Genomic DNA, 15,604 nt, shown 5'->3' with positions numbered 1-15,604 from the left:
GGTTGTACAACACTGAATACACTTAATGCCACGGAACTAAGCATTGTAAGATGGTTAAAACAGTAAATTTTATCTTATGTATCTTTTACCACGAGCAATAATCAAAATACATTGTTAAAAGTAAAAGAAAAAAACAACTGATAGGAGCTAGTAGTTGCACACCCCTACTCCCTTATCCATTACATGAGACCATCCTAAAGCAGGTATTGGACACTATCTCCATTGTTTCCTTGTGGGATTAAACTCCAGTTGCCACTATAGGAACTTATCTAATATGCCCCATCTGTGGGATACCTTTTCTGCCCTGTCCCCTGTTCTCTTTCGCCTACTAACATTCTCTGTCAGTCCCAAATAACTGTTCATATTTGTGTCAGAGTCTGCTTCTGTAGGAAACTCAACTAAGACACCTAGGCAAGTTTCCAAACTTCTCAAAACATTAATTTCTAAATCAATCCTTAGATCGTGGAGACACTGTGAAGATCAAATGAGACAGTTCTTGGAAGTGCACAGCACAGTACCTGGTTCATAGGAAGTATTTCATCTGAGTTTCTTGAATTCCTGGCCCAATAGTAATCTGCCTTCTTGATAGAAGATATTCTATGTGTCTCCATTTCAGGAAGTGACTAGAAATCCAAGAGCCAATTACTTCCCATCTTCTGTCCCATTACATCTCTCTTATCAGCATCCACCAATTAAACATAAGAGGTATTAAAAGAAACTGGAATTTTGCACCCAATTCAATCCTTTCCCTAAAAATGGGCTAAGCCCACAAAGGAAGGGAGAGAAGCTCTTCCCCTCCAGGGAAGATAGATTACCGGCCGGTGTGTGGCTCACTAGGCTAATCCTCCGCCTTGCGGCGCCGGCACACCGGGTTCTAGTCCCAGTCGGGGCGCCGGATTCTGTCCCAGTTGCCCCTCTTCCAGGCCAGCTCTCTGCTGTGGCCAGGGAATGCAGTGGAGGATGGCCCAAGTACTTGGGCCCTGCACCCCATGGGAGACCAGGAGAAGTACCTGGCTCCTGCCATTGGATCAGTGCGGTGCACTGGCCGCAGCGCGCTGGCCGCGGCGGCCATTGGAGGGTGAACCAACAGCAAAGGAAGACCTTTCTCTCTGTCTCTCTCTCTCACTGTCCACTCTGCCTGTCCAAAAAAAAAAAAAAAAGATAGACTACCACCATACTCTCTTGATTCAGGGATCTAGAAGGTTGGGGAGTTAACTATACACAAACTTTCTTATCCCGCTCTCTTTGGCTACAAATATACAAATATAAGGCTTATGGTGAAGACCAAAATCATCCAATCTTTCACTAGCTCTACACTGCCCAATTTCAGCAAGTGAACCATGGGATCATGATCCTCCATTGAGGTGTAGTCTTTGCCAAGCACCATTTTACTTGCTTTACTTTCTTTTCACTTGTTTGCCAATATATACATAGGATTTTGTTACCAATCAAATTGATCACCAATGTCAACTACTAAATGAATAAAACAGGTTACTAGCTCTGGTGGACTTTCCTAAATAAGACTAGAGAGAATTCCAACTTCTGCCTCCTTTTTTTGTAAAAAATGCCTTCCTGAATACACACACACACACACACACACAGGCTGAACAAACAGAATTTGACTAGACTTACATGTTAAAAATGGGAACTCTGATCCCAAAAACAAATAAAGGATAAAATCCCAAGTTATATCATGCTCTTTAGCATAATTCCTAAAGCTTTATTTCCAACATTTCAAACACACATAGCCTTTAACTCAATTCTTATTCCTTATGACTATGTATAGTTGGCCAACTTGAAGTCCAAACAATTGACTAAAGCTAAACACCAGCAATGTAGGGCATGTCTAATGGCTTCCATCTTTGCTTCAATTACATTATGAGGTTTATACTTCTCCCTTTATTACCATCTATAATTTTCTATTTTCCACTTATAAAATAATGATGAAATTCAAGAAATATTCAGGTGACTCTACAAACTCTGCTATAAAAATGTGTTAATGCTACTGTAATAAAACTGCTCATGGGCAAAGGTCATGACACAAAAGCTCAAAACATCAGGTCATAAGCTGAAGCATAGAAGGGAAGAACAATATATGAAAAAACAGTTTAGCAGTGTTGCCATCTAATACACAAAAGTATAAATTATACAAAAGTAAAGCCAGAGGCAGCTGGTATTCTTAGGACATTGATTAGTGTTTTAGCCCATAACTCTCATTTTTGTACATTTCAGGGAATAATTAAATCATTACATTCATGAACTTTCTCACACTTCTTTCAAAGGCTGCACACTATGAATTACTCAAGTATTTCCCTCTATTAGCTTAACAAAGTCAGTTTCATTCTGTCCATTAACTGCACATATTTTTAAGATTTTTAAACAAGACCCATATTCACTGTGCTCTACTTAAAACTCAATGAAAAGAATTTCATCCCAGTGGACATTTGAAGATGCTCAAATCCAGTAAGTGGTATGGAATCTCACTGCAGATCTTTCATCAGGAGCAACTTTACCTAGAAGTTGGTATTAGAGGGGCAGGTATTTGGCCAATAGTTAAGATGCCTGCATTCCATATCAGGGTTTGAGTACTGGTTCCACTTGCCATTCCAGTTTCCCACTAATGCAGACCTTGGGAGGCACAAAGTGATGGCTCAAGTAGTTGAGTCCCTGCCACCCATGTGGGAGAACCAGATTGACTTCCTAGGTCCTGGCTTTCACCTGGACCAACCTGCCTTTTGCAGGCATTTAGGGAGTGAACCAGAAGATGGAAGTTGCCTTTCTCTCTCTCTCTCTGCCTCTCAAATAAATGAGTGCTTAAAAAGAAAGAAAGAAAACAAAATGGTCTTTGAAAGTTATTAAAGCTGTAATAGTTGTGTTTAGATGATGAAATCAGACTAGGTACTGCTAGGATTTCCAATGCCACAGTCAATCTTTCTATTACTCTCTAAGTCATCTTGCTACCCCCAATTTCAAGTCCCACAAGCAACAAAAGCAGGCAATTACTGCCATAAAAGTGAGACAGAAAGAGATCAAAGAGAATTCACAGTCTTTGGTGTGTCAGTTCCCTACTTGAAACCTCTTAAAGGTCAAGCTTGTGCTCTATTTCCTCAATGGCTCACAGGGTCCTCATGCCCTGACAGTCACTCTGGCCTCCCCCACTGTTCACCTCCCTCAGCCAAGATAAACTCCAGCTCTTTAGGTCCTCCTGCTGTCATCTCCCCAGATCCCAAATCTCTCCTGGTCTTGCTCATCTTTGTACCTGGGCACATGCTGCTCCCTCTTTATTTGTATAGATACCTCCTTCATCCACAAATCTCCCAAATCCTGCATGACTGCCTGGACACCCTTCCATAAGAGCACCTGTTACTATTTGCCTGCTTCCTTGTCTGGTTCTCCACTAGACTCTATAATCCTGAAGCCCCCAAATCACCTATTTGCTTTACAGTCCTCCCATGTGACCAGACAAGGACTGACACAAAACAGGTATAAACAAATATAATGAATATAGAACATAATGGCCTAGTTCTTTGTTAATAAAGTCCACCATACGCCGGCGCCGCGGCTCACTAGGCTAATCCTCCGCTTTGCGGCACCAGCACACCGGGTTCTAGTCCCGGTCGGGGCGCCGGATTCTGTCCCGGTTGCCCCTCTTCCAGGCCAGCTCTCTGTTGTGGCCAGGGAGTGCAGTAGAGGATGGCCCAAGTCCTTGGGCCCTGCACCCCATGGGAGACCAGGAGAAGCACCTGGCTCCTGCCATTGGATCAGCGCCGTGCGCCGGCCGCAGCGGCCATTGGAGGGTGAACCAACGGTAAAGGAAGACCTTTCTCTCTGTCTCTGTCTCTCACTGTCCACTCTGCTTGTCAAAAAAAATTTTTTTTAAAAAAATAAAGTCCACCATAAAAGCACTGGCCATTTTTGTTCTTCAGGTGAAAAGAACTAATAAAATGGCAGTTACTTCGTTAAAACTCTGCTTGAAGAAACTGCTGTGAAAACTATCATTCTAGATCTGGACAAGGGCCTTTTGAGAGAGTCAGACCAGATGATAGGGACACCAGGATCCCAAATAAGGAGAGAGAGCTTGTGGCAAAGCCAGAAAGGGAAATGAGGTCCCCTGGCCCTAGGCCAGAGCTACATCTCTGTATGCAACAGAAACTGCTCTGAAGTTATTCTAAGCAACCATTCAGGTTGTGAATTCAAGGTGGTCCACTAATAGGTTCGAATCCTGTGTATAAAGATAGCTCTTTCACCTTAACAACAACAAAAAAAGGAAAAAGAATTCCCTTTGCATGCCCCTGCTAACTGCTCCATGCTCACCAGGCCGGCAAACAGCAACTGCTGGAAACCAGTTGTCTCTGTACTTGCCTAGCATCAAACAGGACCCATTTCCACTGAGCCCATCAGAAGGCCCAGCTCCTCCCATCCACAGCCTCACCTCTACTTTAGAGACTTCCGGACAGGATGGATAGAGTCAAAAGGGAAAACAGACAGGAGGTAGGAGGGAACTTTTCAGCCTAGAAAGGGAAAAATACATGCAAACAAATAGGAAAGAAAAGACACCAAAATCCCCCCCTGAGAAGTAAAGATGAGTCAACAACCATGCTCTTTGACCTGTGGTCTCTCCCCTAAAGGTGATGGCAGTTGCCTGGGGCTGGCCAGCAGGAAGGCAGCATGGCTGATCTGCCTTAACCCAGGCATAAGGAAGCCCTCAAGTATCCTCAAGAAAACAAGCAGGAATCTCAGGAGCAGCCCAATCTGACCTCTTAACAGCTGCTAAACTCTCCAGCCCCAAACAGCTCTAAGCCCCCAGATCAACCTTCAAATTCCCACCCTGACTACCTTGTTATGGACAAGAAAAATGCACCATGTAAGAACTGGTAACTACAGTGCACAACTACGTTTGAGTTCTTATAGGAAACCCTGCTGTTTCTTGCTATCATTAATCATACCATTTTAGCAGAAATGTCTCTCACGGTTTGCATAAGGATGTGAGAGCATTCTTAAAGAACATTCACACTGCTCAACTGCCATTCAAGCTCTCATCTCCTGACCCACTAAGAAGCTGCCTTGCATTAATACTTGTAGTTTATTCCTAACGCATTTAGGGGGAAATGCACTGTGCTGCCTGCAACTCATTCAAATTCCAAAGTCACAGAATGGCGACTACATTTAGAGGGGCAAACAGTAGAGCAGTAGTGCTACCAGAACACCACCCATACACACACCCACACCTACCCACCCACCCACCCACCCACTCACACACACACACACCACAAATTAAATGGGCAAAATGTAGACTGTGAGCAACAAACCATGGCAAAATAAGCCTGCCAGTTTCAGATCTCTATGAACATTATCACCAGCCTTTGATCTACAAGTGTCTCCAGAGATGCACTCTGACACACACTCCTCACTCAGTGAGGTTGTCATTTCACCGTTGAGTTCCCGGAAGTAGTGATCACTTCCTAAAAGTATTCCTTTTCTTCTCCTCTCTCACTCCCTCTCTTTTTAATTTTGTTGAGTGCCTAACAGGTGCCAACAACTAGAGATTTCCTGGGCTATTACCAAGATGAACTCTGCTTGGCAGAGTCAATATGAGTTCAAGAACAGAGAAAGCAGAACTTCAAAGCAACAAATCTAGAAGATCCAAGTGGAGAAGAAATACCCAAGAGGTTAAGAGCAGAACTTGAGGCACAGCCCAGGGAATCTGGCAGGCAAGGGCTGAAAAAGAAGTTGAATTGCACCAAGAGAGGAGAGACTAATTATAACAGCTATTAAGTCAGAGAAGTAGTGGCCTTGGGCTTCCTCAGCTGAGGCAGAGTTAGTAGAAAATCACAAAGAAGATTTGACCCTGGCAATGAAAGCGAGACAGTCTGACTCTTCCTGGTGCTTTTCACACTGACACTGGTAGGGCTCAGTAGTTGCTTCTGTTGGAATTGTGGGCCTATACACCACTCCTATTTTTCCAAGTGATAATTCAGCAGCATTGAGAGTCAGACAGACATGAGTTCAAGTTCTAGATATTCCAAAGAATTAACTTTGAGCAAGTTCTTCTCTTCCTTCACTCATTCAACACACATTTTTTGAGCATTTACTATGGGTCAAATGTTCTTCTAGGCACAAAGGATACAGCAAAAAAACAAAAGCTCATGCTTTCAGTGGAGCATATCAAATTCCTTGAGCCTCAGTTTCCTCTTTTATAAAATGAGGATTAATACACCTACTTTTGAAGTAGTATAAAATGAGCAATATAAGGCACCCAAAACATAGTAAATGCTCCACAAATGATGCCTTTCCTAGAACAGAGTGAACTTATCCACAACTCTCAACTGGAGTGTAAGTTCCAAGTGATGAACCATCCAGGATTCTCCTTTATATCTCAGTGCCTACCACAATGTAGAAGCTCAATAAATATTTCACAAATCAATAAATAAGAACTTAATCAACAATAACCATCATCATGGTAATGATATTCAATATTCCTCCCCAAACCAAAGGGAATCTATTGCCTAAGAAAGCAACAGGGGGCCTGTGCCACAGCTCAATAGGCTAATCCTCCACCTGCAGCACCGGCACACCGGGTTCTAGTCCCAGTTGTTCCTCTTCCAGTCCAGCTCTCTGCTGTGGCCCGGGAGTGCAGTGGAGGATGGCCCAAGTGCTTGGGCCCTGCACCTGCATGGGAGACCAGGAGGAAGTACCTGGCTCCTGGCTTCAGATCAGTGCAGCACGCCGGCCGCAAGGCGCCGTCCGTAGCGGCCACTTGGGGGGTGAACCAACGGAAAAAGGAAGACCTTTCTCTCTGTCTCTGCCTCTCACTGTCTAACTCTGCCTGGCAAAAAAAAAAAAAAAAGCAATAGGGCAGGGGGCAGGCATTTAACTTAGCAATTAAGACTCTCCACAACTCATATCAGAATATATGGGTTCAGATCCTGGTTCTGGTTCCTGATTGCAGCCTTCTGCTAATGTAGACCCTTGAAGGCAGTGGTGATGGCTAAAATAATTGGTTCCTACCATCCATGTGGAAGCTGGATGGTTTTCTAGCTTTAGCTTGGCCCAGCACTGAGTTGCAGGCAGCTGAGGAGTGAACCAGTAGACGGGAAGGAGCTCTGTCTATCTCTCTATCAAAAAACAAATTTTTAAAAAACAAGGCATTAAACACTTTTTAAAAAGTAAGAGGTACTATATGGTATATCTATAAACTTTTTTAAAATAAAAACAAGTGTTATTAAGCTCAAATATTCTGATGTAAAGAATCTATGAGTACAAAGACCTGCATGGAGGGCTGATGTATATGCTTCCTGACTGCCTTCCTGAGTACCAAGTAATGACAAGTAGATCAGAAAACATCCACAAAGTAAGTTAAATAAAGTTCTGCAGATGCGTAAAGGATGATGCATTGATCAGGATAAGCTAAAAAGTGCTGAGGAAACAATCATTAAATCACTGTGGCTTAAAACAGTGAAGGTTTATTGTTTGATCACACTATATGTCCAAGTCCAGTTGACTGGAAGCCTTCTTTATTTAGACTCAGAGACCCCGCAGATGGAGGCTCCATCTCAACATGCTTCCATGGTCATCACAGCAGCAGAAGATAGCATCGGATGGTCTCACACTGGAGACTAAACACTGAGACAAAGAAGAGATACAAGTCCCCTCCAACGTGTGCCTGGGAAGAGAAAAAGTAACTGTGGGCACCACTAACAATCTCTACCATGGATATTACCAAGACACAACAAGTTGTGGAATAACTACCAAAGAGGGTGCTCAAATAAAACACCTGGATAGGTAGAAGGGTCACATGATCCTGGATCTGGAACGGTATATGGGAATCACTTTAGAGCAATGACCTCAACAAAAGGGCATCCAGACAACATAAATCTGGAATCCTGAATTTCCAGAAGGGTTTTGGTTGCTTTCTGTTGATATACTGAGGATCATGATAAATTTTTATTCAGGAAACAAAACAAGTCTCTACAGCTAAAAAAATTTGAAAATCATTAGTGCAAATCAAATCCTTTATTGCACAGATTTTGAAAGTAAAGAAAAAAGAAATGGAGAGACCCAGCAAGTTGATGTTATCCTATGAACAAAGTCCCAGAATGTTTAGCAAATTGCAAACAGAAATAAGTCCATTGACATAACTTCTTACTATAGCACCCTCTGACCTTACCATACATCTCTGCTGCCTTTAACTGGCACAATGGAGCCAGACCCAGGCCAATATCATGTCAGACAAGGTCATGGAGGGCTCAGTAATTGGTACAAACAACAAGCAGAGGTCCATACCCTATAGCACTAATAATGATTCACATCCTATTAGCAATTCTCTACATTACTCATTCCCTACTTCCTAGCAAATGCAAAGCCATCAGTAGAAGTTAATATGAACCTTAGGAGATTTTGTTCTCAGAGGATTACAAGTTAGCAACTATGATTTGTGTTTATCCAATTCTGCTCCCTCCTCATGGTACCACCTACGCTTCATGTCCAGGTTTCCCACCACCTCCATTCATGCTAACACCACATCCTTAAGCATCTAAGATCTTCCAACCTCCAATATCTGTGGTTTTCAAATCATCATCTACTCACTAACATGTGAAATAAAACTCAAACTTCAAAGTGGAATCCAGTTGCCTCCTGAGTCTTATGACGGGCAGGCATTTGGCACAGCAGTAAAAACACTGCTTGGGAAGACTACATCCCATATCAGAGTACCTGGATTCATGTCCTAATTTCACTCCCAATATTAACCTAATATTCTTATAGAAAGTATTAAGCACAGTGCCTAACACATAGTTAACTGCCCAATAACAGTTTAGCTATAAATATGAGAGACTTCAAAAAGTTCATGGAGGGGTCGGTGTTGTGGCTCAGCAGATTAAGCTGCTTATGACGCCAGCATCCCATATGGGAGAGTTGATTTGAGTTCCAGCTGCTCCACTTCTGATCCAGCTCTCTGTTAATGCTCCTGGGAAAGCAGTGGAAGATGCTCCAAGTACTTTTGGCCCCTGACCCTTACATTGGAGACCAGGATGGAGTTCCAGGCCTCAGACTTCAATCAGACCAGCCCTGGCTGTTGCAGGCATTTGGAGAATAAACCAGCGGATGAAAGATTCTGTCTCTCCCTCTCTCTTTTGCACTGTCTTTCAAATAAATCGTTTTTTAAGTTCATGGAAAATAGAATTAGAAGCTAATTTTGGCTTAAGAAAATTTCCAAATCCATGCATAGTTTTTTCCTAATATGTGTTTTCTATGAAATGTTTAAAGACCTCTCATACTGCTAATAGAATTATGATTATCATTGTTAGTAACCACCTGTCTGACCATTTGGCCAAGTAGAATAACTCATTGTATTTACATGTGCTCCTTACATTTCTCTACCCACTGTATTCACTGCTCTATCTACATCTCCAACCTCCTTGCATTTACCTAAGTTACATGGCACGGGACCCAAATCCAATAAAAACTCTGTGTTAACCACTGCATTGAACATTGTCCCTTGGAGCAGAGTAACTTCTAATAAATAGTGCCTTGATATGTAATTCATGCAAATGTAAGTAATTATGTATGCACACATACTTGCCTTTACTGTTGGTCCCCTAGAATTAAACAAGGCATATTCCTGATATGCAAAAGTTAAACAACAGGTTTAGAGACCAGCATTTGGCCTAACGATTAAGATACCAATTAAGATGCTCTTGTACCATATGGGAGTTCCTGGCTTTTATTTCTGGCTCTGGTTCCTGACTCCATCTTCCTGCTGTTGCAGCCTGGGAGACAGCAGGTGATGGTTCAAGTAATTGAGTTCCTGCCACCCACATGTGAGACTTTGATTGAGTTCCTGGAACCCAGCATTGGTCCCATCTCAGCTCTGGCCATTGTGTGCATTTGAGGAAAATACTGCAGACCTGCAGATGGTAACTTCTGTCTGTCTCCCTCCCTCCCTCCCTCCCTCCCTCCCTCCCTCCCTCTGTGTGTGTGTGTGTGTGTGTGTGTGTGTATGTGTATGTGTGTCTTTTCCTCTTCAATAAAAAATAAATAAATAAATACCAATAAAGAGTAGGCATTGAGATACAATGGGTTAAGCCACCACTTAGGACAGTCACATCCAATTTGAGACAGTGCTGTTTCAAGTCCCAGCTACTCTGTTTTTGATACAGCTTCCTACTAAAATGCCTTGGAAGGCAGAAGATGATGGCCCAAGTACTTCAGTCTCCTGGGTTCACCTGACCCAGCTCCAAATGTTGTAGGCATCTGGGGAGTGAGCCAACAGATGGAAGATATCTCTCTGTCATTTTACCACTCAAATAAGTAAATCTTTTTTTTTTTAATCTGCTAGCTTTAGAAGTCATAAAGCTAGGGTTGGGAATAAGAAGAGGAAGACAACATTCCATAAGAATAAAAAGAAAAAATTGTAAAACTTGGTAATCACATCATACTTTTCACATAGCGTGAGAGTCTGGATTACAGTTTACCAAATATTCCTTCTTGCTATGGATAAAGTCTGCTTTAACTCACAAGTGTTGGACTTCACCACGTGACTTGCTTTGTCCAAAACCATTGTCAGTGGAAGTGACCCTTGTCTGTGCAGTTTGCCAGAGCTCTGGAGTTCCTCAGAAGAGCATATCCCAAATAGTTGCCTTCTCCTCAGCCCCCCTAGAAGTGGAGCAGACTTGAACCCAAAAGGCAGCCTCCAGTAGGGCAACCTCAGGGAGCCCAGCCTAGCTCAGCTAAATCACAGTCAAAACAAAGAACCCTGAGTGTGAAAATAAATACCTGTTGCTTCACAGGAGTCTCAGAGCTGCTTCCCTGCCCAAGTTGATTAACATGTCTTTATCATTTGATATATTTTAGTATTTCTCACATGTTTGTTCATTTTTTTGTTTTTGTTTGTCCTCACATAAGAAAGAACAGCCTGCAGAATCTCTAGTTTGGTTCACCCATGGTTTCTATCTTTGGATTAAATGTTTTTCTGAGATCTATACTGTCATTGATAACAGTGCTTTTTTGCTTTCCATTTGTCCTACTACCTTTCTAAAATCAAGAAAATCACAGTAAAATATCAAAGAATAGTACAAACATTATTGACTAATTTGCTGATTGGCAAGTAGATCTCACAAAATGCTAATTTGTTAGCTGATTTTTAAAAAAGGCTTGGTGGGGAGGCCATAGAGCGAAGGCATTTAGAAAACCTTAGGATGCTCACAGCCCATATCAGAGTCCTTGCTCCATCCCCAATTCCAGCTTCCTGCTAATGCACACCCATGAAAGCAGCAGGTGATAGCTCAAGTACTTGGTCCCCTGCCACTCATGTGAGAGACCCCAATTGAGTTCCAGGTTCCTGCCTCAACCCTGGCTCAATCTCCACTGTTGCAGGCATGTGGAGAGTGAAACGGATGGAAGAGCTCTGTCTGGCTCTCTCTCTCTCTCTCTTTCTCAATCTGTGTATGCGTGTATGTGTGTGTGTGTGTGTGTGTGTATGTCTGCCTCTCAAAAAAGTAAATAACTTTTTTAAAAATATAAAGGATCTACTAGTAAAATAAACAAACATGCAGATTGTACAAAAATTAACCTAACCAAAACCAAACAATATCTGTTCAGGTGAATTTGTGGATTACAACACAATTTATTTACCTCATTTTGACAAACCTCCAGAATTGACTTTCACCAATGGGACGACACTAATGAGATTCAAGTCGTGTAGCTTTTCCAACATAATAAAACAAGAGGACCAAGCCATTTTACAGGAATAATTTTAAATATAATTATATTTCATCACTAATGAGAAATTATGGCTCTATAAATGAAAGAGAAAATACAACTCCCCTTAGCAGGGGAAAGAGTCAACTGAACGATGTTAAAAGTATTTAAGCAATTCCTATTCAAAACTCCAACTGGAAATTTAAGGCATAAAGAAAAGTGGAAGAGTGATGATTTGCAATTTATTTTTTATAGATGAAAAGTGATCTATAGAAATATAAGAGGCAAGGCAGAATCAACAATCTCACCAAATGGAAAGCAAAGAGGCTGATACAAGGACCACCAATGTCATGGTGAACTCTTCAAAGCTCTATGAATGCTGGGAAAGGTCCCACCTCAGACTGGACACATGCAGACCACACCACTAAATTTGAGTTCAAGGCCATAGCCAAGGTCAAAGGCCCTGGGGACAGACAAACCCAAGCTCAAATTCTTGTTCAAACACTAAACCATAGCCAAGGTACTTGATTCCTTTTAGTTTTCTCATCTATAATTTGGGGATGATAATTCTATCTGCCTCATAGGGGCTCTGCAAGGTTTATAAAAAGATGTAGTAAAATACTCAGCAAAGTGCTAGCAAATGCAATAATAAGACTAAGGATAATTGTAATAAAACAATCTTGACCAACCTGGCTTCTACACAAAGACCATCCTAACCAATGTATTCTGGCTCACAATCTGTTCACGAAATACTGAATTCACAGCAAAAATGCTCACATCCAAGTACAGCTTCTGTCAGGTAACAGTTCTCTGTATCAACCAGTAATTTTTCTAATGAATTCAGAGAGAAAGGTGTTGAAAAATCAGCCTTCCACACGTAGAGTTGAGAAGGAGCTGGTCCTTTGTCCCTGAATCATCCACTCATGAGTCTTGCTGGGGAAAGTCATGATTCCATCAGCATTCACACCTCCCCTCCTCAAAAAAAAAAAAAAAAAAGTGAAAGGCTTTTACTAAAGCAAAGAAGCAAACTGACAAGATGGCTCACATTAAAGAAAAGGCAGACTCTTACACCCTAAAGGAATAATATGGCTTAAGCTCACTGACACCGCAAACTGACATCCTGCACAAGAGAACAAGGCAGCTTTACTTCTAGAAGTTGAGTTACACTGTCAGAACGAAAAGAATCACTTCTACTCACGCTAATCCTAAGAAAGCATGTCTGCCTGCTTCAAAAATATCTCATAAATCCATCCAGTAGAGCCTAGAGCCGAGGAGTGTATCTTGAGAAGCAATGTGACTTTACAAGGACAAGAGTGACCGTGGGAGACAAAGTGCCACACCCTTTTCCCAGACAGCCCAGTAGTAAATGCTGCCTCTCCTAAGGAAGACTGCAATTCTACGGGAAGAGGTAGCACCCAATTCTCTGCCCCTGATCACCACCACCTCCCGTTTCATTCTTTACAAAACCGCATATCGTCGTTTCAAGCCAGTAGCCTCAGCATCCCCAGTTCCTACAAGAATAAAAAGGGTGGCTGGGGACAGGGACTGGGGCAAGGAAACAAGTCAAACATACTTGCGTCTAAGCCCATTTTCCAAGAGTTTTCTTCCCGCTTGTCTGTCTCTCACAGCTGGAGCCCCATACCTGGTGGAAACCAATGGTTAAGTAAAATCACTGATTTAAAGAGCCAACCAGGAAACTAACCATGACAAGTGGGAGCTGCCCTCCTCTCCCGAGCAATGATTGGCTCTTGGGGTTCCACCGGTCCCCGTTCCACCTACATAAGTGGCAGGTGTGGCTGTCAATCACAGAGGCAACTGACAATTCACCGCTCTGGGAGTAAATTGCCTTTCATCCAGCAAAGGCAGGTAGCCGCCTAAAATCGATCCTCTCCTAACAGCGCAGACCCTCCCTCTCTGGCAAGAACCGAGACCCCCAAGTACAAAATAAATAAGGCAGGGCGGAACGGAGAGTTTACGGGCGCTGTTTCATTATCCCGCACCAAAGCAGCCCTTAATCTCACTGTCCTAAGATGATCTTTCAAAGGCTCGGATAGAAAAAATTGTTACGGAAAAATCAGGTGCATCTCCCCAAGTATCCCTTTTTCCTGTAAAAATTAGGAGACGTGGAGAGGGAGGGAAGGAGCGCATTCAATTTCACACCGTCTTCCTTTCCACACACCACCCTCCTGCCCCTCCCCGATAAATCCGGCTTCCTTTTCACTGGCACGGATTTTTTTTTTTTTTTTTAAACACTCTCCCCTCACAGCCCACCCGGGCAGCCAGGCACCCCACCCCCTGGGATGGGCTCCACCACCTCTCTCCACTCTGTCCTGTTAGGGGCTTCCTCGAGTCCCCCGGCCCCAGTGGACACCCCAACCCTCGAGGCCAGAGGGCAAGCCAGGCGAAAGGGGCATCTGGAGAGAAGAAAGGCGACGGCAGTGAGGGTGGCTGCGGGAGCGGGCTGCGGGAGGTGGCCCGCGCGCCGGAGGAAACCGTGCACTTGCTCGGATCCGGGGTTTACACATCCAGGCAAATCCGCCCGGAGGCCGCCCCATCCCTGACCCCGCCCGAGAAAGCCCCTGTGGGGGCGGATGGTTCACCCCTCGGCTCCCCGATAACGCATTGCAGCTCCCCACGAGCGAGGGGGACCCGGCACGAGGGATGCCCGCGCACCGGCGCCCCGAGGGAACCGGACACCCGGCGGCCCGGCCCCGGCGTCGGCGTCTCACCTTTCCGATGCTCGCCCCGGAGCTGTCCCACATGGATTTTTACTACCTCACGTCGCCTTGGCCCCGGGCGGCCGGCCGGGAGGAGCCGGAGCCGGCGCCGGAGCCCGAGTGATTCGGAGCGGGAGGCGGAGGAGGAACGGGGCGGGGAGCCGGAGAGGAGGGAGGGAGCGAGCGAGCGAGCGAAATCGCTGAGGAGGACGGCAGCGCGCGGAGGGCCGGGGCCGGGCGGGGCCGGCGGCCGAGGGGGCGGCACCCGCCGCAGTCCCGAGACGCGCGCTCGCGCCGCGCCGCCGGGCGCTGCGCTCCCGGGCCCCCGCGCGGCCGGCCGGCGCGCTCGCTCTCTCGCTCGCCACTCGCCCAGGCCCTGACTCACATTCCCAGCATTCCCGAGGAGCCGCTGGGGGGGCCGGCCGGGCGCTCGGCTGAGGGCAGCAGAGAGCGCGCGGGCCGGCCGCGCTGGGGTCTGGGTAGCGCCTCCTCTCGGCAGGACGTGGTCGCCGAGCGCCGGGCCCCGGGACGCCCCTTTCCCCCACCCCCTCCAAAGGCTGCCCGGTTCTCCCGGGACCTCCCAGGTGGCTGCTTGGGTGACAGGGGCAGGGGTGGCACTTGTCTTTCAAGTTAAGCTTTGGGGTGGGAGTCGGGGTTCCCAGACCCCGGCAGGTGAGGGGATTTCAACAGATTCTTGCTTTCTTGTTCCTCCAAGGAGAGGAGAGACTGGAAGATGAAAAAGAGAGCAAGAAAAAAGGATCGTATTCATCATATCCGTTGGGGTGCTTCTTCTGAGCCCTGCAAATGTCCCATTTATGGAAGAAAGACGATGTTTGATTTATTCTCTCTCTCTCTCTCTCTCTCTCTCTCTCTCTCTCACACACACACACACACACACACACACACCCTTTCCAGGTAATGTGCAGAAGGATTTGCACAAGTTTTTCTTTGGCCAAAAAACGCTTCCACTCAACAAGTCAGGAGTGTCAGCTGCTGCCATGCCATGTTGGGGAGGCAACTGGGCAATGTCCTGAGCTCCTCCAAACTTGGTCTCCCTCATTGGGTAGCCAGTTTGTGGGACTAGAGCAGTGATTCCCTTCCTGTCCTGGCGAGTCTGCTGCCAGTAACTTCAGTGCCCAGATCTAAACGCCTCCTGAGAAGCTCAGACGAGCAAAGCAAATCGAGCCCTG

The 15,604-nt window shown here is 45.0% G+C and overlaps 1 protein-coding gene across 26 annotated transcripts in view; it reads right to left on the bottom strand.

Moving 5' to 3' along the window:
- ERC2 (ELKS/RAB6-interacting/CAST family member 2) overlaps positions 1-14,666 on the bottom strand; it is a 1,007,328-nt gene extending 992,662 nt beyond the window's left edge. For 15 of the 26 annotated variants that reach the window (XM_051852289.2, XM_051852290.2, XM_051852291.2 and 12 more), the window contains exons 1-2: positions 14,427-14,666; positions 13,271-13,339 (exon numbers count right to left, since the gene is read on the bottom strand). The gene's annotated coding sequence lies outside the window, so the exon portion shown is untranslated. Of the gene's footprint in view, positions 1-12,386; positions 12,673-13,270; positions 13,340-14,426 lie in introns of all 26 variants that reach the window. The other 11 variants (XM_070050692.1, XM_070050694.1, XM_070050696.1 and 8 more) reach the window with 4 other exon arrangements.
- Positions 14,667-15,604: the final 938 nt, after the last annotated feature.

This window comes from Oryctolagus cuniculus, chromosome 10 (assembly GCF_964237555.1).
Source record: "Oryctolagus cuniculus chromosome 10, mOryCun1.1, whole genome shotgun sequence".
Lineage (NCBI taxonomy): Eukaryota > Metazoa > Chordata > Mammalia > Lagomorpha > Leporidae > Oryctolagus > Oryctolagus cuniculus.
Note: the sequence above shows the minus strand (reverse complement) of the source record. Positions and strands in the feature narration are given on the sequence as shown.